Source organism: Protopterus annectens, chromosome 5.part0 (genome assembly GCF_019279795.1).
Source record: "Protopterus annectens isolate FY-2018-M chromosome 5.part0, PAN1.0, whole genome shotgun sequence".
Classification (NCBI taxonomy): Eukaryota; Metazoa; Chordata; order Ceratodontiformes; family Protopteridae; genus Protopterus; species Protopterus annectens.
In genome coordinates this window covers 652,033,060-652,059,426 of record NC_056735.1, presented here as the reverse complement: position 1 = coordinate 652,059,426, position 26,367 = coordinate 652,033,060, and the positions used below count along the sequence as shown (strand labels likewise).

Here is a 26,367-nt window from a genome sequence, read left to right as displayed (position 1 = left end):
GGGATACACCCAAGAAACATAGTTTGGGTTGAAGGTGCATCTTTTCACTTATGCTAACTAATCCTTTACCATGAAAGACCATTTCTGTTTGCATTTCTTGTTTCACTGCTATGCTCAATTGTCACTTTGTTGGCCTTTAATTCCAGGATCCGCCTGAGCAGCTTACCATTTTGCTCATTGACCTTGTGGGACAATTTTAAGGGATTATGATCGAACTTTGAATTTTCTACTATATAGGTGGGCTTGGATTTCTAAGACAGTTCAAACTCTCCTCAGGCTTATACATTGCATTCTTACATCCTTTTACATGGCATTCTTACATCCTTTTACATGGCATTTTTATATACTTTTACATGGCTATATAATATTTTTCCCACGTCTGAAATTGGAACATGTATAAGTACAGCTTCCAAACCATGGGGACCACTTCTGTCCTGAACCTCCTGTTTATCTGAAAGTCCAATATCTCTACCAATACTAGAAAAGTGCCTGTTGCTCTGTGTTTAAGTAGCAATACTTTAATGACAATCAGGTAAGCTTGGTTGAGATTGCAAGATGCAAGTAAGCTTTAATAAGCATACTGTTAAAGAATTGCCAACATTGAAAGCCTTTCTGTTGCCATGTAGAGAATACTTAACTAGATAATGTATAAGCCTTGGGTATTGAAATGCATATGCCAGTATTTGTAATAAAGGACAGGATTACATTATTTCAAGAGTCTCATTACACTTGGAGACTTCCAGTCATCGCTGCAGTCTTTACCCGTAAACAGAATGCCAATCATGTGGCCCATAACCTGTACAGTAATCCTTTAAGCAATGTATCTTGAGCTTATTTCTTGTTTGCTTTTCATTTTTTACTTTGATCATGTTTTCACCATGAAATTGGTAGATGTCAGGCAGCAGGTCTTTTTTTAGATAAGGAACATTTTTACAAGTGGGGGCATCAGAGATTTCTACTTTCAGCATGTTACTTGGTACTTTAATAAAGCTGAATATAAATTATAATTAGAACTGCAGTGCAAGAAGTGGTTTGAGTTGAGTGCTGCTTGTTTTTCTTATACTTGATTTTGACTGGCATTCCATTAATGTATTTAAAAAAACAGTAATTTATTTTTTCATGCCTCACAACCTTTTTTGTTTCCATCTAGATATTAAGCTGTCATGCATATTTTTATTCTTCTACACTTCATTTTGTCTTGATTGGACTCTCATAATGATGGTTTGGCACCCAGGGCAATATATTTAGTTTTTGTGGTTTGCTACTACAGGTGTGTGTGTGTGTTAGGGAATACCTCAGGCTTGAACCCTGTACCTTGTATGCAGGTGTTAAAGACCTGAATTCCCTACCCACCACCATTTGTAAAAAAAATTGCAGATTTATGCCTCATATTTGATCTGATCTGTTCCTCATAATATCTGTGGTTTGTAAATGTTGCACTGCTTGATATTTCATGGTGCAGTGGTAGCATTGTTGCCTCACAGCGGCAGGTTCTCAGGTTTGATTCTTGGCTGGGGTGCCTTCTTTGTGGGGTCTGTATCTTCTCCCTGTGTTTGTGTGGGTTTACTTTTGTGTCCTCCCATGTTACAAAGACATGTCTGCATTATTTCTTCCTGGGCCTCTGCTGAAAATTGTTTTTTTGTTCCATGTCAGACTGTCCTGATTAACAAATGTTAAATAAAATTGACAGGCATTTGAATTTCAGACTTCAGGTTTCTGAATTTTTTAATTTCTTACATATTTGATGGTGCAGTGGTAGTATTGTTGCCTCACAGCTATAGGTTTTTCTGGTTTGATTCTTGGCTGGGGTGCCTTCTGTGTGGAGTCTGCATCTCCTCCCTGTGTTTGTGTGGATTTGCTCTGATGCCCTGCCATTTTACAAAGATGTGTGTGCAGTATTTCTCCCTGGGCCTCTGCTGAAAATTGTTTTGTTCTGTCAGAAGTAAAATTGACAGGCATTTGAATTTCAGACTTCATGTTCTTCAGAAAATACATAGTAACACAACCTACAACCTTTTATTCTAGCAATTTTCTAAGTTTATAACATGAATATTTGAAATTTGTCCCTATTTTTGGGACTGTATTCCCCCATTATTGGCTTCGTCCAGGTTTTTTGTGCTAAGGTTGACAGCTATGGCAAGAACTGAATTCACTGAATATGTTTGAGGGCTGTATTCCCTCATTACTGGGTTTGTCCAGGTGTTTTGTACTAAGAGGTTGACAGCTATGGTGAGAACTGAATTCACTAAATGATAGCCAATTAAGTTTCAGTCTTCCTCTGTTTTGCAAAGCAGCTGATTTGGCGTAGTGGTATGTTGCTCTGACTGTTTTGCACAGGGACCTTGGCAGTAAAATGTATGGTGGTAACGCATTTCTCTTTCACAAAGTAGCTGATTTGGCATAGTTGTGTGTTGCCCTGACTCTTTTGCACAGGGACCTTGGCAGTAAAATGTATGGTGGTAACACAGCATTTTATTCTAGCAACTTTCCAAGATTACACAAGCAATGTTTAATGTGTCCCTGGTTTTTGGGCTTTTGACCCCCCCCCCCCCAATAAATTTTGGCTTTTTCCAGTTTTCTTGTGCTGTGAAGTTGAGATGCAGTTGAGTATTGAGTAGATTTTACAAGGAGCTGAGAGCTGCAGGGGAACAGAAGTTTAGTGCTGCTTAAGTGAAGTTGGTTTTCCTTGTTAATAGCACAACAGGTTGGGTACTTGCTTTTGATGCAGAAGGCTGTGGGTTCTACTCCCACAAGGGGTGGATGCTGCTGTACTGAGAATGTTCTCCTTGGTGAAGATACTAACTATGAGTCTGTTATCAGTTTGCCATCCATTTCCTCTTGCAATATTACTAGCTTATCATTTTCTAATGTAATATAGGCAATTTATTCCTGAGGGGCAACAGACACTTTATTTTTCGATGAAACAATGAAATATAAAGGTGATTGCTAGCAGCAACCTCTTCATTAGTTACAGATTTCTTTAATGTGGAATTATTTAGATGACTTTTACTTCAGAGATTGTGCATATTTACTGATAATGGACTGTAGAATTGTGCATATTTACTGATAATGGTGGACTGTAGAATTGTGCATATTTACTAATAATGGTGGACTATGGAAGTCTGAGTAGACTTTTATGATGGAAATGTTCTGAACTGGGCAGTTTTGTCATTATGGGTGCATGCGTTTTGTTTCATTGCTTATTGGAAAAATGTTCAAAACAAATTTAAAATGCCCTTTAACAACTGTACTGTATTGTACAAGGAATATAAATTAAGTACAATGAGAAAGGTGTATCAAAGAGCACATGTATGTTTCATATGCAAGGGGCCTATGATTTGAAAACAGCCCAAAATTAATCTTTATCTGCCACTGGCAAAATGTATTTTCTTTGAATGTGGGTTTCAATGCTGTTTCAATGAATGTGAGTTTCAAGGGCAGAGAAGTTTTAATGCTAAGTCTGTTTTTCATTGTGAGACTGCATTGCTTTGTTTAGCAGATGTCTTAGTGTTTGTGCTGTAAAATACAAAATAAAACTTTCAAATGAAGTCCAACTCATCATAGAAGTAAAGCAGTATGCACATTAGTGTTTATGGTAAATGGAGTGAAATAGCCAAGTAATGGATCATTGGAATGGCTGCAGAGGCTCCATTCAACCGTGATTTTGTCAGGGGGGAAGGGCAGCAAACTGAGACAGGCCCAGCTGAACTATACCTCCCAACTGTCCAGATTTTCAAAGAATGAATAGATTCTTGCTTCTTATTTTTGGTTTGTTTTTCATAAAATTTGTAGTTTTCTGGCAAATCATTTAGGAATTAAGTCACTAAATAATACACTGAGTTTCAGACTTCATAACCTTCAGAAAAATGCATGCTAAAGTAAGAACTGTTATTCTATCAACTGTCTCAATTTATACAATAGCAATTTTTAGTACTGTTTATATGTTCCCCCAATATATTTGGCCTTGTTCAGATTTACTGCATTAACAGGTCGAGAGGTACATGCAAACTGCTTTATAGAATTAGGCATAGCCAACCTCTCAACTGTCCCTGATTTTGGCTCAAAATGTTGCTCTTCCCCCTAATAATCCCTCCACAAAATAGCAATTTTGGAAGAAAACATGGAGGGTTTACAATTAAGAAATAATTATAATAATCAAAGTTATAGATTACTTGAAATGCATGTAGATTCTTTATTTTGTCAGCTGCTCAAGTTAGAAGTACTAATATTAAAGTGTCCCTTCTTTGACAGGTTCCCAGCTGTATTGTGTGGCTATTTCATATTTTTGCATCACATTTTTGGTCCATTTTTCATAAAATTGTGTGTTTTGGCAAATTAGTGACAAATCATTAAAGACTGAAGTTAGAAAATAATGACAGACATTTGAGTTTCAGATTTTATACCCTTCAGAAAATTTATACTAATACAAGAGACCTATTCCATTATCTTTCTAAGTTTATTAGAGCAATATTTAAAAATTGTCCTTATTTTTGGGCCTTTGTCCCACTTCTGTGTATGGCTTTGTCCAGATTTCTTGCTCTGAGATTGAGAGGTATGACAAATGTGTCAGGGCCATCACAGTCAGCCAGAGAAATTTCAAATTGTGACATACTTGTTGCACCCCACTCCCCCATGTAGTGACTCTGGATGTGTCCAAGCAAGGCAAGGAGTAGTTATGCAGTGTAAATGTGCAGTGTGTCCCCGCCCCCATTCAAGGTAGACACAAGTACTACAGTGGCTTTTCATCTGTCCTTGATTTTGCAGAATGGTCTGGTTTCTGTCATATTTTTGTACTGTTGATTTATGCTTATTACTCAGATTTATGCTTATTACTCAAAGTGCCTGTTGCTCTGTGTTTAAGTAGCAATGCTTTAATGACCATAAGGTAAGCTTGTCTGAGATCGTAAGATGCAAGTAAGCTTTAATAAGCATACTGTTAAATAATTGACAACATTGAAAGCCTTTCTGTTGTTGCCATGCAGAGAATACTTAACTAGATAATGTATAAGCCTTTGGTATTGAAGGACAGGATTACATTCTTTTAAAAAGCTCACACTTGTTGGAGACTTCCAGTCATCTCTACAGGCTTTACCAGTAAACTAAACAGAATGCCAATCATGTGTGGTCCATAACCTGTACAGTAATGCTTTAAGCAATGTATCTTGAGCTTGTTTCTTGTTTGCTTTTCATTTTTTACTTTGATCATGTTTTCCCCATGAAACAAGTAGATAGTTGTCAGGCAGCAGGTCTTTTTTGGATAAGAAACATTTTTACAAGTGGGGATCACAGAGATTTCTACTTTCAGCATGTTACTTGGTACTTTAATAAAGCTGAATATAAACTATAATTAGAACTGCAGTGCAAGGAGAAGTGGTTTGAGTTGAGTGCTGCTTGTTTTTCTTATACTTCATTTTGACTGGCATTCCAGTAATGTATTTAAAAAGTAATTTATTTTTTCATGCCTTACAACCTTTTGTTTCCATCAGGATATTAAGTAAGCTGTCATGCAGCCAATGCATTGAAATATTTTTATTCTTCTACACTTATTTTTGTCTTAATTGGACTCTCATAATGATGGTTTGGTACCCAGGGCAGCGTATTTAATTAAAGTTAGTTTTTGTGGTTTTGAGCATAGCCCCTCCCCTTTCTGGTTGACCACACCCCTCCCCCTTGACCCCACCCATTCAGCTGTCTCCTGCAGCCCCTCTTTGATTTGAAGTCACCACTGCTATGTAGATAACCTCTGGGATTATTATACACAGATAAACAATCACCATCCTAATGAAGATGAGAAAAAGATTATTTTAAAATTATCAAAACAATCAACTTTGTCAATATATTGGCAATTATTTATTTGGAGATATTTAAACAGACATTTTTACACACCACATAAATTAGCCAAATTATTTGCTAGTGAAGATAAATGCTGGAGATGTCAAACTAAAGTAAGAGCCGACTGGCATATTTTTTACGATTGCAAACATCACCTTGTATTGGTAAAATATAAATTATTTTTTTCAGATTGTCTTCAATGATAACTTTCAACTAACAAAATCAATGATTTTATTCAACATCCCTATCCCGGACTGTGTGCCAAAAAAAGATTTCAAGTTACTATGGACACTGATGCAAAATTATTACCATACATTGGAAAAACACGACTTCTCCCACATTCAAGAAGTTTAAAAACCGATCCATAACAGTTGGTCATATGGAAATATCTACAATGAAGAATAGAACAACCAGATCTATATCACTTTATAACTCTTGGATGAAAATATTGGAAATATTTGAAAAAATGGACAAGGATTTATGAACTGCTTTATCATTCTTCATAATGTAATTAAATGTATTCACTGCTTTTTCTGTATAGACACTAATGTATATAGTTAAATAACGTTTTGATATTTATAAATTTAAGAATTGTATACACGTTTTTCATTTTGAATTCATTTGATGTTTGACAAAATATCATTCTTCAAATTAAAAAAATGTTTTTAAGTAAAAAAAAATAAAACACCCTTAAAAGTTAATTCAATAATCAGGGATCTGTGAACAGATGTAGATAATAAATTAGACTTCAACCAGCATGTGTCCATGGTAGTAAGAAAATCCTTTTTGTATTGCTCAACTTATAAGCAAGGGCATAGCATCTAGGTTCAAAGAGGTCATCATAACACTGTACAAGCCCCTCTTCAGATCCATCATAGAGTATAATGCCCCCTTCAGTATGTACCTGACCAGACACATACAGGTACTGGAATGTCAATAAAGGTTCCTTACAAAACAAAATAGGGAGCAAACACAATGTCCTACTGTGATTGCCCCAAAGCCCTGTCTCTTTATTCGGTATCATGCAAGCTTCTGAGAAATTATCTTTGTCTGGCATACAGGGCATTCCTGGACCCTATTTTGATGAGCCTTTTGCACATCCATAAAAGAAATAGCATCAGAACTACTGGATTAAAAGACCTAAATTTGGCTTGAGACATAAATAGGACATGTTGGAGAGACAGACATGTTTCTCAGAGCATACCTCATTCTCTGGAAGAGGCTTCCCACCCATGTGAAGCAGAGTTCCTCCCTAATCCTTTTTAAGTGTAACTTAGACCGATGGATGGGTAATCAGAAATTCCCCCTTGGTCTGGTTCTTATATCTCTGATGGACAGTGGCAGTCAATAAATCACCACCTATGTAAATCAAATTTATGTGAAATGTTTGGGTTGCATGGCTAGACTAATAAGAGCCCTAATGGTTGTTAGCCTAGTATATACCTATCAACCTATGAACCACCTCAGCAGGACTCAACATTAGTCTTTGGCAGCAAAATAGACACTACCATTATGATGAAATTGTATGCAAAGACTTTCCTAAAGCATATGTCAATGTCTACCCTTTTAGTTAAGATGAAAACAGATATTGTGGAGTGGGGGTAGGATGGCATAAAGATAAACCAAAGTCAGGTACCAGTTTGGGCACAAAACTAATCTGTATTCTGCATTAGCAGCTGTAGCTGTACAAAGAGCAGTCCAGTTCAATTATCAGGGCATTGTAATATGAACAGACTTATAATTATGCAGGATGTAAGTTCCTTATACATTTGCCAGGCTGGAAGGTAAATTGCATTCTCAACTGTAAAGGAAAAATAGTTATGAATGCTGAACTAATCCAAACTACAGACTAGTTAGTGCAAGATTATGACTTAACAATGCACTGGGACAATGGTCAAAGTCCACCCAAGAGTGCAGAGAGCAGACAAAGCTGAAAATTACCTAGCTGATATTCTGTCTAAGGAAGGTATCTTAAAAGGTAAACCTGGGACTTTACTCCACTCCAAGCAAGAGTACATGTAATTACCCATCAGCAGAAAAGACAAGAAAAGGAGTGTGTTTTGCAAGCCGGATTATGACTTGGTAAAAATGCAACAAAAAGATGAAGCTGTAGGGAAGTTTTATTGTTTGGATCCCAATACAAATAAGCATGCATAACGTGATCTACAAAACAACCAGTCTTAGGGCCATGTAAAACCAAAATGATGGATTTCTGTTAAAAGATGGTCTCTTGGTGAGGATTGGTAAAACTTCAGATATATTCCAGTGGATAGTATCTTTCGGGCACAAAAGTTTCATGTTACAACATGTGGATGATAAGTCAAGGGGAGACCATAGGGGGTCAGAAGAACTTACGAGACATTGAAGGAAATAGCTGATTGGCCTCAAATGTGTAATGATGTCACTAAGTGTATGCAGGGATGTATACCTGCTGCAAATTCCTGACAGTTTCCCTAGAGAAAAGGCACACCTTAAGGCAAGAGGGATCACAATGCCTGGTCTGATCTCCAAATTAATTGGACATGATCTGGTAATTAGGTATTCTAGTGGTACTCAGCAACTATTAACCATCACCTGCAAATTTATAAATGGACTGAGTGCTTACTTGTGGCAATAACCCTGGAGAAACAACTGCCTTGCTGCTAATCAACCATGTCTTTATTCACTAGGGGTTACCTATTATGAGAAGAATTTGATAGAGGGCCACTTATCACTATGAGGTAATAGAAAACATATGCAAATTTTTGGAAATGCTAAGCAAACTGTATGTGTCATATCACCCAATCCAAACCAAACCAAACTGTAATTCATTCTCCAAAGAAATACTTCAGCTCTAAAGAAAATGTTAAGTTACCTCTTGTATTAATGGCCTTCACCCTTTGAGATGAGGACTGATAGGAGATGCTGCTGCCTTTAGACCTTCTATATGCTATATAGGATACAAGTCTGGCACATGCCACCACTGCCCATAATTATGTGATCCATCTAAGACAGCACTTAAAAGAAACCTTTACCTTTGCTCTTAATAATTTGGAAAAGAGTTTGCAGACCTCTAAGGCATATTATGATAGAAAGGCTATCCCAAGGGAATACTTAATAGCTGATAAGGTAATGTATTGTAATTAACTACAACAAGGAAAAGGCAAAAACAAAGCAATTCCTCCCAAGCTGGGATGGACCCTAATCAATAATAATAATAATAATAATAATAATAATAATAAAAATAAATAAGATTTCACCAATGGCATACCAAATGGAAATAAAGTGGAAAAACATTAGTGTTCAACCAAGTTTCCTTGCATCTGATTTGGAATTTTGCCTACAAAGGGGCAAGCATTGATGTGCAAGAATTATATTCAGTTTTCTGAAATTCCCAAACAGTAGATACAGAATACAAGAGAATTTTGCACTCACTCATCAGGGAATGAAGGCTTTTAAACAAGGTGAATCTGCTAACAGAGTACTTCTAGACACAAGCAAAAACAAAAGTATTTAGTTAAACTTACTAGAGACATGTTGCATGCCTGACCAAGCTACATGGAACTATGTAAGTGATTTTTCTGACTTCTTTCTGCTGCACAGCACTATTTGCATAATGCTAACTCAATCATTAAATTATTAATGTCTAATATTGTAATAAATTATATTTTTGCATAAATCCAACTTGGTGCATGCTAGCTGTTTTAATTTTTATGTAACTGGAGCTAAAAAGAGGACAAATAATTGATGAGCAGGCTATTCTCACCCACAGACAAATATGTAGCTTAGAATTTAAAATACTATACTCCTGCATAGTTGCTCTGACAAGATACCACTGGGGAAGAAGATGGCACATCAATGCTGGAGATTGAGATAACAGGCACAGATCTTTACCAGTATGATCAAGAGAAGCTATGGCTGTGTCTTGAAGGACTCATAGTAAGGACAGTATCATATCTATCTATGACGCTCCTTACAGACATACATATGATGTACAGGAAGTTTAGAGCTGGCTCATTCCTTTCAGCTTGTAGCAGCAGTTACAGAAACATATAGATGCATGATGAAAACAGGTAGTTGTGTGGCTTGACTTTATGTTGATGACAAGTGAGTACTTTTCAGCAAACCAGGACATGCAATGGAGGATGCTTCAGCATTCAAAAAGGAAGAGAAAAAGAAACAAGGAGATGATGTGAATCAAGCATCCAAATACTCCAACTTCTTTCATATGTAGAGTTACATAAATACCAAGAATGGATATTGTTGGTTTGCATAACCAAACAGTAGCTGGTGGAGTGATACCATATACTGATAACATATGCAGTTCCTTCTGTGCTCGCTGGTGCTTGGATTGCCAGGTGGATGTCATCACTGGTGCTAAGCATTGCAGACGTAGCTGTACGCATGTGTATGTTTAGCACTGAGCATGTTTACTGTGCTGCTAAACTTTGCACATGAATGGCCTTCCTTACAAAGTCCAGCAATGTGGCGAAGAACTGTGTGAGGCTGTAGTGTAAGGCAGGCCAGGAGGAATTTGCTCTGTCTTCACCAAAAAGGTTCCTTCTCACACATGACAGTTTACCCACATAAGACTTCACTTCCCAAAATTTGCTTGTATGCAACTTTGACACAGCTTAGGTAACTCTCTAATAAATCACTTGTAAAGGAGTTACTACCCAGCTAATACTAATAATACTGTCTCATTCATGCATGCTGATCTATTTCACACTGCTGATGTCAATATGATTCTCTCACCATTCCTACTGTTAAGCTGTAACAAGCCCAATCTTGTTAGTTTTGTACTGGAATTTAACTGTTTAGAGTGGATATTCACATTTTATTAATGCGCACATCTTGCTATGCCATGAAAATTACTCTCTGAATTGTCTTTTGCTTTATATATAGATCTACATGGCTGGTGAACCACTGCAGTATTGATTCTGTCATCATATATCCCCCGCATGTCTAGTAGAGCTGAGCTGAGGCATCCAACAATGGAATCTTGCTAATTGACTATTAGATTAAATTGTCTGTAAACCTATGCTTCATGGATATGTACAAAACAAGTGTTGTGTTGCATCCATCTCATGTTTGTAAGATTTATTATTGAATGTAAGGAATCACAGTATGCTGTTTTCTAGTTTAGTTTTTTCTCCATTCATTTTTCTGGATAATTAATTCATTTCTGTTTATGAAATATCTCATTGCATTTTATGTATTAAAATGATAATATTAATGCATTGTAGTCAAATTCTTTGACTTCCAGTAGTGTTACCTTTTTACAACATTGTTTCTATTAATTCATACCTTCCAGAGAAAGAACACTGCAGAGCAGCCAAACCCCCTTATCTCTATCTCCCTTCGCTACAAACCTCATTTCAGTTCCCTGCGTTACTCTAGCTCCCTTCTCCCCCTTGTCTACTTTAGCCCAAGAATTTGCCCTGGTGAGCTAAGTGCAGTTCTGAAATTCTACACTAAACTAGACTTCAACTCTCTCCTTTTGTTCCACAGTTCCAACGTTTCTGTTTCTCACTCTCCCCCCTAATACCTTGCAGCCCACTCCTCCTATTTTATCTAGATCCTACTTACCCCTCTATTACTTACCCCTTATAGCCTCTGCTCCACTGATAGCCTCTGCTCCACTGATAACTTCTTGCTCCTCTCCTGCCCTCCTGGGTTCTTCCCGCTCCGTTCGCCCTACGGGCTCACTCCGCTCCCCTACCCTGCCCCCAATTCCCACCGGCCCCCAGCACCTCTACCTTTATACCTCTCATGCACCCTCCCATGCATAATAATTAACCTATCAGGGTCCTACCCTCTTTATCCCTCCTACTCTTACTCCTCCCACTCCACTATACCTCTCTCCACCATTTAACCTATCATAGTTCTTCTACTTCTACCCCTCCCACTCTTTTCTTTTCCCTCCACTATAGTTCCTCTTCTCTACACAAATTTCTCCCTTTCTCTCCCCTTCAAATACTTTCAACCCTATCCTTTTCCTAAGATCCCATCCTCTTTCTTTTTCCTTTTATTTCTCTTTGCCTACTCAACTCCACTATACCAATCTCTTCCCCCTCTGCCTGCCAAACATGCCTTCCAAAATACTTCATAATATCTATGTCCCATCATTACTATTTGTATTTCTCATTCCCCTATATTTTGCTACTACCTACTCTCACAAAATACCCTTTTCTCTAACACCTACACAAACTAACCCTTGGACTCACCCACAACCTTCTCTATCCACCCATTACAACAACATATCATCCACTCTTCCCCCCCCCCAAAACACTATACCTTTTCCATCCCAAATGCCTCACCGTACCACACACTCCCACTCTGAAATTCCTCCCTCCCTCTAACAGCCTCCTACTTCTTAAACACAAAAGACTAAGAGTTACTACCACTAATGACCTTGACTTATGTGGTGATATTCATCCAAACCCTGGCCCCTGCCTCACCACTAACAACTTCTCCCCAATCCCCTTTTCTCCCTCTGGTTCCTCTACCACTTCCTCTCCTAACCCCCTCAAACTTTTCTCTATCAATGCTCAGAGCCTGAATAACAAAATCCACCATCTTCATGCTTGGATTTGCCACAACCAACCTGCCATCTTAGCCATCTCTGAAACCTGGCTAAAACCCCACATCACCGACTCTGAAATCTTACCTCCTGGGTTCCAAATCCTCAGAACTGACCGATCAAATAAAAAAGGTGGAGGCTCTGCAATAATTTACTCTAACCTCCTCTCCCTGATCCCTCTACAAATTCCAACTCCTGAATTCAAAAACACTGAACTTACAACCAGTCTCCTTCGACTAAATAAACATAAGAACATCTGCATTATCTCCCTTTATATATCTCCAGGTGATAACATAACAACCTTGGAAAATATTCTTTACTGGGCCTCAACTGAAATCAAATTTGAAACCTACATTCTAGGCGACGTTAATATTGACTGGAATAAAATCAACTCTCCCTCCCCCTCCCAATTCATCAACCTCTTTAACTTCACCCAAGTAATCCACTCAACCACCCGACCTAACAAAATAAATCCCCAGGATCTACCATTGACTGGATCCTTGTGTCTCATCCAAACAAAATAACTCTTTCAGGCACTATCCCTGACACCTTCAGTGACCATCTCCCTACTTTCATACACCGCTCCACTAACTCTACCCAATATCTACACCACTACATCCACACTTGTAATCTTAGCAACTTCAACCCCACTATCTTCTCAAACATTCTTAAACATACCAACTGGCAGACCCTAAACACACTTCCCCTAGACAAAGCTGTAGAACAGTTTAACTCTATCTTCCTAAATACCCTTAACTCCCTAGCTCCTCCACGAAACAAACGAGTCAAATCTAACTCTGCCCCCTGGCTATCCAAAGAAACAAAACAAGTCATGCACCAAAGGGACAAATCTTGGAAACTATACCAGAAAAATAAAATCCCTGCTTCCCTGCTCCAATACACACAACTCCGCAACCTAGCAAAAAAACTAATCTCCCAGGACAAAAAAAACTACTACTTTAAACTACAGTCCAACCATAATAAGAACCCCAAACAGTTCTGGAATTCAGTTAATTCCCTTCTCCATCCTGGATCCAGGAATAACCCTTGCCCAGACCCTAGTAAAACTGACTCTGAACTAAGCTCTCTCTTCAACAAATTCTTTACAGAATCTATAGCCAATCTTACTAAATCCTTCCCTAACAACAATACATCCAACTCTCTTTCCTCTGCTCCCAACAACCCCTCTAACTGTCCTCCCAGCTTCCAGCTGAAACCTGTATCAACTATATTCATAAAAAGACTCTTATCTAAACTAAAGCCATGCTCTAATGCCCCTGATAACATCCCCTCCTCTTTCCTTAAATGTGCTGCCAAAGGTATTGCTCTCCCTATCAGTATATTAATTAACAGATCTCTAAAAGAGTCATATGTCCCTATGCTTTGGAGATCTGCCTACATTCTTCCACTTCATAAAGGAGGCAAAAACACAAATATCTCCAACTTCCGCCCAATTGCCCTACTCTCACCTTTATCAAAAATACTAGAAAAATACGTCCACCACCAACTCATGCCTTTCTTAACCCATAACCACCTCCTAACACCCACCCAACATGGTTTCCGCCCTGGACACAGCACCATTACTGCCTTACTATCCTTCTTAGAAACAGTCAATCAAGCCAGGGATTCTGGGTTACTAGTTTCCACTGTACTGCTAGATCTGTCTAAAGCCTTCGACGCCATCTCTCATAAACACCTTCTCTTTCATCTATCAAACCTTCATCTCTCCCCTGACACTCTATCCTGGTTCTCTAGCTACTTATCAGACAGATCCCAAGCTGTCAAATGGAACAACTCTACCTCCTCCTTCTTACCTACACCCACTGGCGTTCCCCAGGGGTCCATCCTTGGACCCATGCTTTTCAAAATCTTCATAAATAACCTTCACTCTGCCATCCCAGACACAACAGTCATCCAATACACTGATGATTCTACCTTAGTCTGCACCGCCTACAACATTCCCGAACTACTGACAAAAACCCAAATAGCTTTTTCCACTACAGAGAACTGGATGCACCAAAATCATCTCTCTCTCAACTCTAACAAATCCAAAATTCTTCTCTTCACTCCCTCCAGGGCTTGCACATTTGATAAAACAGCATTCAAAATCATAAGCCAAACCATGTCACCCATAGAGGTGGTCCCATCTGCAAAACTCCTTGGCATCACTATAGACGAGCACCTCAGATTTGATAGCCACATACAACAAAACATAAAAAAAACCCACCAAAAGCTAGGCATGCTCTATAAAAACAACTGCTTTCTCTCCAACTCCACTAGGCATTCCTTAGCTACTACCTATCTTCTGCCATCTCTACTATATGGAGCCCCTCTCCTTACTAACCTGTCTTCTTCCATCTCCACCAAACTCGAAATCTGCTATAATAAAATCTCTAAATTTGCTACCAAATCTAAAACCTCTTCTCATCATTGTCTTTCCCTACAAACTCTGAACTGGCTAGAACTCCCTAACTACCTAGAATACCTCCAACTAACCACTGCTCACAAATTAATATTCTACCCTGATAAATGCCCAGCCCTAGAAAACATCCTTCCACCATACACCCCAAACAGATCTCTAAGATCTGAACACCAAAATTTAATCGCCATCCACAAACCCAATCGCCTTGGTGACCAACTCCTTCTCTCCTACTCTCTTGGCAGGAAATGGAACTCTCTCCCTTCTACTCTTAGAAAAACATCTAACACTGAAGCCTTCAAAACCCAACTTTTCTCTTACTTGTCCACTAAACATAAGTGTACCTGCTTACATCCTATTTAAATTTAAATAAATTCCCCTTGAATCCCTCTATATCCTTTCTCTCTACTCTATCCTAATTCTCTTTTTTCTTCTCTTTTCTTCTCTCGATCTCAGCTTGATCAAACCTTAATCCACTCTCAGTCTATGTACTTTCTCTCTCTCTCTTCTCCTCATATGTAAATATTGTAAATAGCATGTAACCTTTGACCTTCTTCTCATACAGTTTAACCTGCTACTTGAAGGAAACTACTAAATCTATTATCTACCTTCCTGAATGATGATTTTTGAAGTATACTGTGTGTTTTTGCTTTTTTTTACTAATCTGTATCAATGTAATGTAATTTCAAATGTATATATTTTATTACTACCTTTTACACCATGTAACTAAGATTGAATTTGCTTTGCTTTTGGAGCTTTTCTCCCCGGGCCTCCACTGAAAATGGGTACGTTCTGGCCCAGTGAACTTCCCCGGTAATCAAACTGGAAATAAATAAATAAATAAATAAATAAATTGTACCAATTAACTTTTTTAGTCTATTTCTGTTTTACAGACAGCTTACATTATCATCTGTTATCATAACTTACACCTCAATACTAAATTATTTCATGCATTTTCTATTTCTTACTAGTCTAATTCATGCAAGTATAATTTAAAAATTGCTATGTACTGTTGAATGCTTCACTTATTTAACCATGTAATATTTCAGCACTTCATATGAGTGACTTCACTTCCCTTAACCAGTGCATAGCAACCTGATATGTACTGTTATTTATCATTGTCATGTACTTAATAACAACACTGACCTCTGAGACACCTGCTATCTAGATTGCTTGATTGATATCATCAGATAATTAATTCGACACCTTTTCTGCTTTTACAGATGCAAGTGCTTTTAGTAAAAAAAAAATGATGAATCATATACAGTCCCATGGCTTTGATGACAATCCAGCCATCTGAGGCAGCATGATGACAGGATGTGCTTTTCTGTCACAGATACTGGGTATTATGCAAAAATTGCACATTCTCAGCAAGAGGAATGGAAAAAATACAAACTGACAAGCCGGTCTCCAAATATGCCCTTCTAATACAAAAGTTAAAGTTGTAATTTCTACTTAAGAGTTTTCTTCAGAAATACCCTTAATGATTTAAAATATAACACAATTGTTTTATTTTGGGCTTAAAGTTCTTTTCAAAGAAGCCATAGAACGAAATATCAATTCTCACTTGCATTTTCTATGCAGTGTCTATTTTTAAGACAGCTTTGTCCACTTACTGGCACCATAGATTTGGATGTAAGCTATTTAGTAGGCTATCTATACTAATGTGCATCCATTTCCCTCCCCCAGTGTAAAAATAAAACAACATAAATCAAGAAAGTGAAGCTGATAATGTAAATTGTAGATTCAGGCCAGATGAGTAACATTTTGAATGCATAATATCGCTTTGGGTTGCAACATGACCTTTCACACAGGATTACTTCAGTGGCTTTTTCGTCAATTGTTTAATATTAAATCAATTAGCAGAAAACGTGAAGCCCCCTTACATACAACTGTATATGCATAAACTACTAATAGTATGTGGTCTCATCAAAGCTGAATGCAGTAATGCAAACTACACATTTTCTTCGTGATCTGAGGAAAATTTAAGAGCTTATACCTGGCATATTTGTGAATGACAAAATATTTATTTCTAACTAAAAGTATTGCATCTTACATTGCTTGTTTCTTTGTCTGTTTGTTCCCAGGCTCCCTACTATCATTTTTGAAATTTGGAGAATATGGTATACAGCTTTACATTGACTATGTGGATTAATAATACAAGTTCTTTTAAAAATGTTTAAAACAAGGTTCAGTAATAGCTGAGAGAAATACATGAATGCAAAGTCTCAGTACAAGACATTTTGTGTATGACAATGTAAGCTTAAATGACATTTTATTAAGCAAAAAAAAATTATGTTATTGTAGCCTTATACTTTATTGTAAAATGCTGAATTGTTCCTTCAGCTTTTGATTACACACCATATAGCTAACAAGATTTGAAGTGGAATTATTAAGGAAACAGAGCCACAGCAGCTATTGTGCCTTTTTAAAGGTCTTGTTATGTATGACCAAAGACACAGAGGTTTCAAGATTTATGTGAATCAGGTCAGAAACGAAGCTTTGCAATTACTGTTTACACTTTCTCCTTTCTCTAACTCTGTGTCAGTTTTTGCATGAGTGAGTCAGGTAATGATTTGTTTGACTGATAAAATTCAGCAATCCATTGTATGCACTTTACAGACTGAAGTAAAGAGAACTCTCCACTGATACGTCATTTATTTTCTTTCCAAGCTGGTCATCACTTTTCATTAGTATAAATAATCAAGAAAAATCAGTGCAATCACAGCATTGTGATCAGTCACATGAAACTCAACAAACATGGTATGTGATCATTATCTGCATGGTCTAATCATATTGCTAAATTGCTGAACTACAGCATTCCACAATATCAGACATTGTATATGAAATCATGTTGTATAGATTATGTTCTCTTTTTTTGCGAGGCCGTGGTGGTACAGCAGTTAGCATTGCTGCCTCACAGCAAGAGGTTCTCCGGTTTGATCCTCAGCTAGGGTGCCTTCTGTGCAGAGTCTGCATGTCCTCCCTGTGGTCGCGTGGGTTTCCTCCGGGTGCTCTGGTTTCCTCCCACATCCCAAAGACATGCTGTAGGTGGACTGGACACTCTAAATTTGCCCTAGGTGTGAGTATGTGCATGTGTGTGCCTTCTGTGGAAGGTTGGGTGCCAGGCTGGCAACTTGACAGTGTAAAACTTCACTGCCAATCATGAGTGGACAGGTGCTCCACTGTGGTGACCCCTAACCGGGAAAAGCCGAAAGAAGAAGATTAGGTGTTCTTTTTTACCCATTCCTACACAAATGCTGACATTTTCTGTCACAAAGATTCATAAGTCATTCATTGGGTCTTACAGAAAAAATAGTTACATTTCAAGTTTTTTGTTCAGGGAGTAACCGAGTTAAATTGTGGTAAACAAAAATATCTGTATTCTGGGCATACCAAAGGAACTCTGGTTTGTCCAGGTTATTTGCCTGATTTCCTTAGACTCACACAACATGCAATCAGTCAGGTCAAAAAGATACTATGAATTTAGCAGCTGGTTGTCTTAACCCATTAAACTATCTAATGTGACAAATAAAGATTTAGTATAGATTCATCCTTAACCATGTTTCTATATGCTTCTTGTTGCTTGTCTGGTCAGGATAAAACAGACAAACAGTTGCGGGTTCAGTTCAAGCAGCTTTATTATACACAAACATGTCAGGATTGAGGCTTAGTAACTTAAATAAACTTATAAACAGACTGACTACTGCACTCATACATGTTAACACTCTGGCTGTTCTCACAAAATGGCACTGCTACCTGCACATGCTCTCTATTTATATGCATGTACCCTCACTTTGAAATGCTTCTTAAAGACATAGCACATGCTCTGTTTTACATCCTCCTTCTTTGAGAAATAAGTAATGCACAGTAATAATGACAACAATCATTGACATGCAATTGTACAGAAATAATCCTTTGACATGCAATTATACAGAACTAATTATGAATGAAACAATCATGTTCAGGTTGTTATGTATTTTACAGTAGGTTTGGAAATTTGACCTGATCGTGTGACATAAAAACTAGGACTGGGTTTAGCAACAGGGACTGTCTTTAATGAATGTTCAACTTCAGGGACATCTGGAACATAATCAGGAATGGAAATAGGTACTGAGACATGTCCTTCAACAGGAACATTGTATGGATTGCTCTGAGATCTAGAGTCTATATCACAAGTACTATGCTGTGATATCAATTCAGACACCAGTAGAAGATGCCTGTGATTTCTTCTGTATTCTAAACCCTCAGATTCCACTAAGTAAGATCTCAGCTTGCCACATATACCTCTCACTTGACCAATTTGATCAAAACCTTTTGCCATTTGCATCCTCACTATCCTTCTTTCAATGGATGAAGAAATCTGCTCATTTTATCATAGCTGGACTTTTGAAATGAATGCTTTTTGAATAGATGGGCTTTGATTGCACTGGTGTTTTTAGCATTAGGCACCAACAAATTGGAACTGATAGGCAAGGTTGCCCTGGGTTGCCTAGACCTAAGTCTCTGAGCAATTGAGCTAAGTAAATTCTCATGGGATATATTTCTGAGATTAAGCAAATTCAAGAAAACATCAGTAATGTCATGCTTTGACCTCTCAGGTACTTTGTACTGCACGTTCAGCTAGGCCATTTGACTGTGGGTACTCAGGACTACTGGTAACATGGAAAACGTCTCACTCTTTTGCAAATTTCTGAAATTGATGACTGGTAAACCGGGCACCCTTGTCAGAAATAACTTTGTATGGACTATCATGGACTGAGAAATGATGTTTCAACTTAGTAATGACAGTACTGGACATTAAGTTACGTAGCAGATCAATCTCAAACAGTTCAAATAAGAGTCTACCAACACCAAGTAATGTTGACTGTTCCACTACTGTTAACCAAGATAGTTTAGGAATCTGGTTTAGCTGAAGTGGTTCTTTTTGCAAATGCGGTTTAGTACTATTGCAGACTGAATAAAATGAAAGTACTTTATCGATATCTTTTGACAGAGAAGGTCAAAATACTAGTCCTCTCACCCTTCTTTTGATAGTTTCAGAACCTGGGTGGCCACAATGCAAAATCTGGATGTAGTCATGTTGTAAGGAAATAGGAACGACAACTTTAAGACCTTTGAAAATGATACCATCTTCCATCAACATCTCATCTTTGTAAGGAAGATAGGCTGCATTTCTATTGGTACACAAGATTGCTTTGACAGCCATGCAACACTGATGAAGTGGTTGAGCTTTTGCAAAATTTGATCAGTCTTTGATGATCGCTTAGCTCATCAAGTCTTGTGGTAGAAAAATTATGCACTTCCATGACATCAAAGTCAAAATTCTCTGCATCAAGCTTTTCTGTGGTATTTCTGGGCAATCTCGATAATGTATCAGCCAGACAAAGAACTTTGCTTATCGTATAGACCATTTTGAAGTTGCACTTTTGTAATCTGAGCATCATTCTTTTTAGCTGTATGCATAGACTTCTTTAAAATAGTGACTAGGGGTTAATGATCAGTCTCAATCTGGATAGCTCAGCCATAAATATAATTGTGACACTGCCAGCCCAGCTATCTGGAATTTTGTAAATAATTCTATGTCATTTGTGAATACTGATATGATTTATACAGAACTGCATGTTATGTAGTGAGTTAAGGTGTATCCACAGTGTACCCTGCTAGAACATAGAAGATTAGATTGCAAAACTTAAGAATAGTTGAGGTTAAGTTACTTTATAGCTGGGCCATAAACAAGAGAAGTTATCTCTCAGTTTCAGTGGAGCAGACACAATGTCTACAGCTAGAAGTTTTTTGTTTTGTCTTGGAGAGAAGTAATTACTAGGTCTAAAATGTAAAAAGTGTTTTATTGTTTTATGACTTCCAGTTCTGAGCAAACATCTGAGAGATATGTATTTCTCACACACATATGTTAAATTCTGTTAGGTTTCTGTTTAGCCTGGGTGCTGAAGTCAGGTGACAAAGAGTGATGTCATCCAAGCTGGCCCAGGAGTAATATTTGATATTAATTTAAAAAAAGTCTCAGAGAGAGAGAGAGAGAGACTATGCATTTTGTGTTTTGTCTTCTACCTAGCGAGAACATCCATTCATCACCATCTGCACTTGCCTTGCTCTGTAAGTAAGATTTAGAGAATAGTATCTCTTTTAGATATAGATAGGAATATAGTAATGATTAGCTTACATGTTTTCTATATTTATTTGAGTCTGTCCTGCAATGTTGTCTTAAAATATTTTGTGTGATTTTGAACTCTGAAGTTACTGTGTTGATTGACTGAGTATTGTCTTGTTCTTTTATTATTTATTATTAAATGTATTTAAACCTATCTTTGTGGCTGATATTTGTGAGATATATTTAAGCTCTTAGTGTACTTGCATATATATTTGGTGACACTGTACAGGCCACTCCTAATAGCCTGGCTTGGTCAGACTACCATTTGGATAATAGTAACATTACACAGTAGGATTGGACACCCTTTGTAAGGGCCTTATAATAGCTGATAAGTAGGTGTTGGTGGCAGTGGAAACAACCTTATAGTCTGGGCAGAAGGGGGCATAGCTAGTAAACCTGTGCCAGTCTTCCCCAGGTGTGTGTGTGTGTGTGTGTGTGTGAGTGTGTGTGTGTGTGTGTGTGTGTGTGTGTGTGTGTGTGTGTGTGTGTGTGTGTGTGTGTGTGTGTGTGTGTAAATCAAATCTCAAAGTGTGTGCGTGTCAGCTACTTGGGCAGGGACACAAAACATTGGCTAGACAGAGAGGGTGCTGGAGGTCTTAGCATGGCCTCTCAGCTATGATCTTAACCCTATAGCCGTGTCAGTGAGGAGTCTTTGCTGTTCCAGCTGTTCGAGATTTAGTGTTTTGGTGAAGATGTGTCGAGGTAAGGGTGTTTGCTGTTTTTAACAGATGATCTTACAATATAGACCCACGGTTCCTTACCCCCATACTCCATGGTAAAGTTGTACCTGCTCTTTCTAAATTGTCTGATACTGATTGCTTAAATTATAATACAGTCAAAATGTGCTTGTTAGAATGCTTTAAGTTAACACCTGAAGCTTATAGAAAAAAGTTTCATGAGCATAGACGCAAGGCAGATGAAAGTGTGTGTGAATATGTTACTCAATTAAGCACTTATTTACATAGGTGCATGAGTAGATGTCAGGTCACCACTTTTGAAGGGCTGGCAGACCTTTTGGTGAGGGCATAAGCCCAGACCACCTTTGCCTGAGGACATGAGAATCTGGTTAACTGATAGACAATGCAGTACTACAGATGAGTTGGGGAAGAAGGGAAACCAATACCTAGCAAGCATGGCATCACTGTACAGGAAAAGGATACCCAGTAATGCTCATAGGTCTAAGGGAACCCATGGTGGGCAGCCCAGACTGCCCAAACAGAGTCTGCCAATAGCAGAGGAAGCCATAAGTCCAGGTACAAATCCAGGACCAAGGGTTGAATGTTTTAAATGCAACTAGTGGGGGCATGTAGCATACAGATGTCCATGGAGGCAAGGTGGGGAACAAAAGGTGGGAGAGCCAGTAAGTGGCAATGACAAAATGCCAGCAGTATGTTGTCTCGAGACAAGAAGGGTACCAAACTACCACAAGAGGTTATATCCTATCTTAGTAGATGGAAAAGAGGCCACTGCTAAAAGAGACACAGCCTCTGACTTAACCATTGTGAGGCCTCCAGTGGTTAAAGAGAAGCACTACTTGGTTGGGCAGTCCACTGCAGTCAGAGCTTTAGGAGGGACCCCATTCCAAATACCTTTGGCTAGGGTTCACCTTGACTGGGGAGGGTGGAAAAGGAAGCCAGCAAGTAGGTGTATTTGAGGATATCCCTGCAGAAGTCCTGATAGGGAATGATTTTGAAATGCAGTACCATGTGTGCATGCAGTTATATGCAGTCAGGCTTGGAGACAAGTGTGTGCATCTGGTAACCTGGGGGAGACCCAGACATACTGCAGACTTGCAGCCAGGACTGGTGAGGTTGTTATGTCAGGGAGGGAACTACCCTGTAGCAGTGAGACTGAAGGTGAACCACAGATGCTTGTAGGTATTGATGTTCCCTTGGACAAAGTGAGTGCAAGGGTAGAGGTGAGTAGTAGTAGTACCCAGGCTGACAGTGAGGCACAGCTGTCAGAGGATTCCAGTCATCCTGTGGAAGAGGAGCTGGGAAGAATTACCAAGAAAGAGTTGAGACAGGCTCAGCTCTCAGACCCTACATTACAAGGACTAAGAGAGGTAGCTAGTGAGGCACCTGATTCTTAAGGGAAGAGGGAATCTGTATTCTGGGACAAAGGGGTACTGCATAGAGAGTGGATCCCTGAGGGAGGGATAGAGGGTGAGAGAATACAGCAATTGGTAGTGCCCAGATCCTATCATCTGGCACTTCTTTCCATAGCCGATGATATTCCCTTTGCAGGTCATATGGGCATAAAATGCACAAAGAGATGTATTATACATTTCTATTGGCCTGGGATTTCTAGAGATATAACAGAGTACTGCAGGACCTGTGAGCAATGCCAAAAGGTAGGCAAGGCAGAAGACAAGGCAAAAGCTCCTTTAATGCTTTTGCCTTTGATTTATGAGCCATTTGAGAGGATAGCTATGGATATTGTGGGGCCTCTGAGTACCCTAAATACCACAGGGAAAAAATATATCCTAGTAGTAGTAGATTATACTACGAGATACCCTGAAGCGTTGGTTCTGTCCTCCATTGAGGCAGAAAATTTGGCAAATGCTTTGTTAGAGATTTTCAGCAGGGTAGGTTTCTCAAAAGAAATACTGACTGACAGAGGTGCCAATTTCATGTCAAACCTGCTGGCTTGTCTGTGGAAGCACTATGGGGTGAAACACCTAAAGTCCACCCCCTACCATCCCCAGACTAATGGTGTTATTGAGAGGTTAAACTCTACACTCCTGTCCATGCTATGGGCATTTGCAGACCAGTTTAAGAGGGACTGTGACAAATATTTGCTCCATCTGTTGTTTGCTTACTGAGAGGTTCCCCAGGAATCCACAGGTTTTCACCCTGTGAGTTGCTGTATGGGCATAGGGTGAGGGGACTTCTACATTTTACTCAAGATTAATGGGAGGGTGAGTGTGAATCCCACAAGGAGTCTGTTGTGGGATATGTCTTAAACCTCAGGCCAAGGCTCAGGAAACTCATGGGCTTGGCCCAGGAGAACCTGGTAGAAGCCCAATAGCAGACAAAGGTCTGGTATGACAGGAATGTTCGAGCTAGACAATATTCTGTAGGGCAGCAGGTAATGGTTCTCATTCCTGTCACACACAACAAGCTGCAGGCAGCCTGGGAAGGACTCTTCAAAGTGGTAAGGAAGGTCAGTGATGTTAACTACATGGTAGAACTATTAGACAGGAGGCAGAAACACAAATTGTACCATGTTAACATGATAAAACCTGGGTGTACTGACCTGGTGCAGCACCATGTGGATACAGGACCTCAAATGCCTATTAAGCAGGCCCCTTATAGGGTTCCTGAGAGAGTCAAACAAACTCTGAGGGATGAGATACAGGAAATGTTGGAACTAGGGGTATGGAACTAGGGGTAATACAGGAGTCCAGCAGTCCCTGGACCTCTCCAGTGGTGCTGGCACCAAAGAAGGATGGCAGTACCAAGTTCTGTGTGGACTACAGGAGATTAAATAGTCACAGAGAGTCAGATGCTTACCCAAGCCTAGGACAGACGAAGCCCTAGAGTAGCTGGGTGGGGCTAAGTATCTTACCACCACTGATCTTACCAAGGGTTACTCGCAGATGTCCTTGTCTCCCAGTGCTAGAGAGAGGTCAGCCTTTGTGACTCTGTTTGGCTTGTATGAGTTCACAAAGATGCCCTTTGGGATCAAACATGCCCCTGACTTTCCAGAGGCTGGTAGATTGTATCCAAACAGGAGCAAGAGATTTTGCCCTTGCTTACCTAGATGATATTGCTATCTACAGCCATTCCTGGCAAGAGCACCTTCAGCATGTCAGAGAGGTGCTGGGCAGACTACAGAGGGCAGGTTTGACCATTAAGCCCAGTAAATGTCAGGTGGGTATGCACAGTTCTCCTACCTGGGACATAGAGTGAAGAGTGGTAATATCAGGCCAGAACTGGCCAAAGTGGAAGCCATGCAGACATGGCCTGCCCCTGTTACCAAAAAGCAGGTGAGGGAATTCTTAGGGACAGAGGGGTACTACAGAAAGTTTGTCTCCAATTATAGTACAATAGATGCTCCCTCACAGACCTGACAAGGAAAAACAAGCCAGATAAGGTATTGTGGACCCCAGCATGTAAATAGGCATTTCAGAAACTTAAAGGAGCTTTGGGAGGACCCCTGTGTTTGCCAGTCCATATTACAGCAAGGAATTTGTTGTGCAGGTGGATGCTTCAAACCATGGGGTGGGGGCTGAACTTAGCCTGGTTTCCTCAGAGGGAGAAGAGCACCCAGTGGTATATCTCAGTCATAGGCTTCATTGCTATGTGGCTGTAGAAAAGGAATGCCTACCCATAGTGTGGGCACTGCAGAAACTTCAGCCTTATCTGTACGGAAGGAAATTTACTGCAGTTACAGACCATAATCCCTTAACATGGCTACATTGAGCCATCCAGCAAAATGCCATGTTACTAAGGTGGAGCTTAGGGTTGCAAACATATGAAATGACAGTGCAGCACCATAATGGGGTTAGCAATGCCAACACAGGTGGGCTGTCAAGACGGGGAATGGGGTAAGGTATTTCCAGATAGGCTCAACCCTCTCAAGCAATGTTTCTCAAGGGTCACTTGAAAAACTATGTAATTTGTGAATATTGATATGATTTATACAGAACTGTATGTTATGTAGTGAGCTAAGATGTATCCACTGTGTATCCTGCTGGAACATAGAAGATTAGCTTGCAAAACTTAAGAATAGTTGAGGTTAAGTTACTTTATAGCTGGGCCATAAACAAGACACAATGTCTAGAGCTAGACGTTTTTTGTTTTGTCTTGGAGAGAAGTAATTACTAGGTTTAAAATGTAAAAAGTGTTTTATTATTTTATGACTTCCAGTTGTGAGCAAACATCTGAGAGATATGTATTTCTCACACAGAGATGTTAAATTCTGTTAAATTTCTGTTTAGCCTGGTAAATGAAGACAGGTGACAAAGCATGATGTCATCCAAGCTGGCCCAGCAGTAATATTTGATAATTTAAGAACTCTCTCAGAGAGAGACTGCATTTTGTATTTTATCTTGGACCTTCATCACCATCTGCACTTTGCCTTGCTCTGTAATAAGATTTAGGGAAGGAAACCTTTTGTGCTCAGTGTGTCAAAATTCTGAATATGCCTATAGTGACTCTGTTGGTGTGTCACCCCCCCCCCCCGAACAAAAGAGAAACAATTCTTTATATAATCATTTATTTAAAAAAATACAGTCCAATCATGTATGCTGCTTTGTATTATAAATGTAAAAGAAAAATCAGTGACTTACAATAGGGAAAATGATATGCACAAAAAAATTACCCTGCTTTTAATAGAAATTTTGCATTGAACTGAAAAAAAATATGGAACACATTG

The 26,367-nt window shown here is 39.0% G+C and overlaps 1 protein-coding gene across 3 annotated transcripts in view; it reads left to right on the top strand.

Annotated features, from left to right (window-relative positions):
• Positions 1–12,774, top strand: part of LOC122802732 (ankyrin repeat and SOCS box protein 9-like) — a 553,320-nt gene extending 540,546 nt beyond the window's left edge. For 2 of the 3 annotated variants that reach the window (XM_044072497.1, XM_044072495.1), the window contains one exon: positions 10,717–12,774. The gene's annotated coding sequence lies outside the window, so the exon portion shown is untranslated. Of the gene's footprint in view, positions 1–6,021; positions 6,335–10,716 lie in introns of those variants that run through there. The other variant, XM_044072496.1, reaches the window with a different exon arrangement.
• The last annotated feature ends 13,593 nt before the right edge of the window (positions 12,775–26,367 follow it).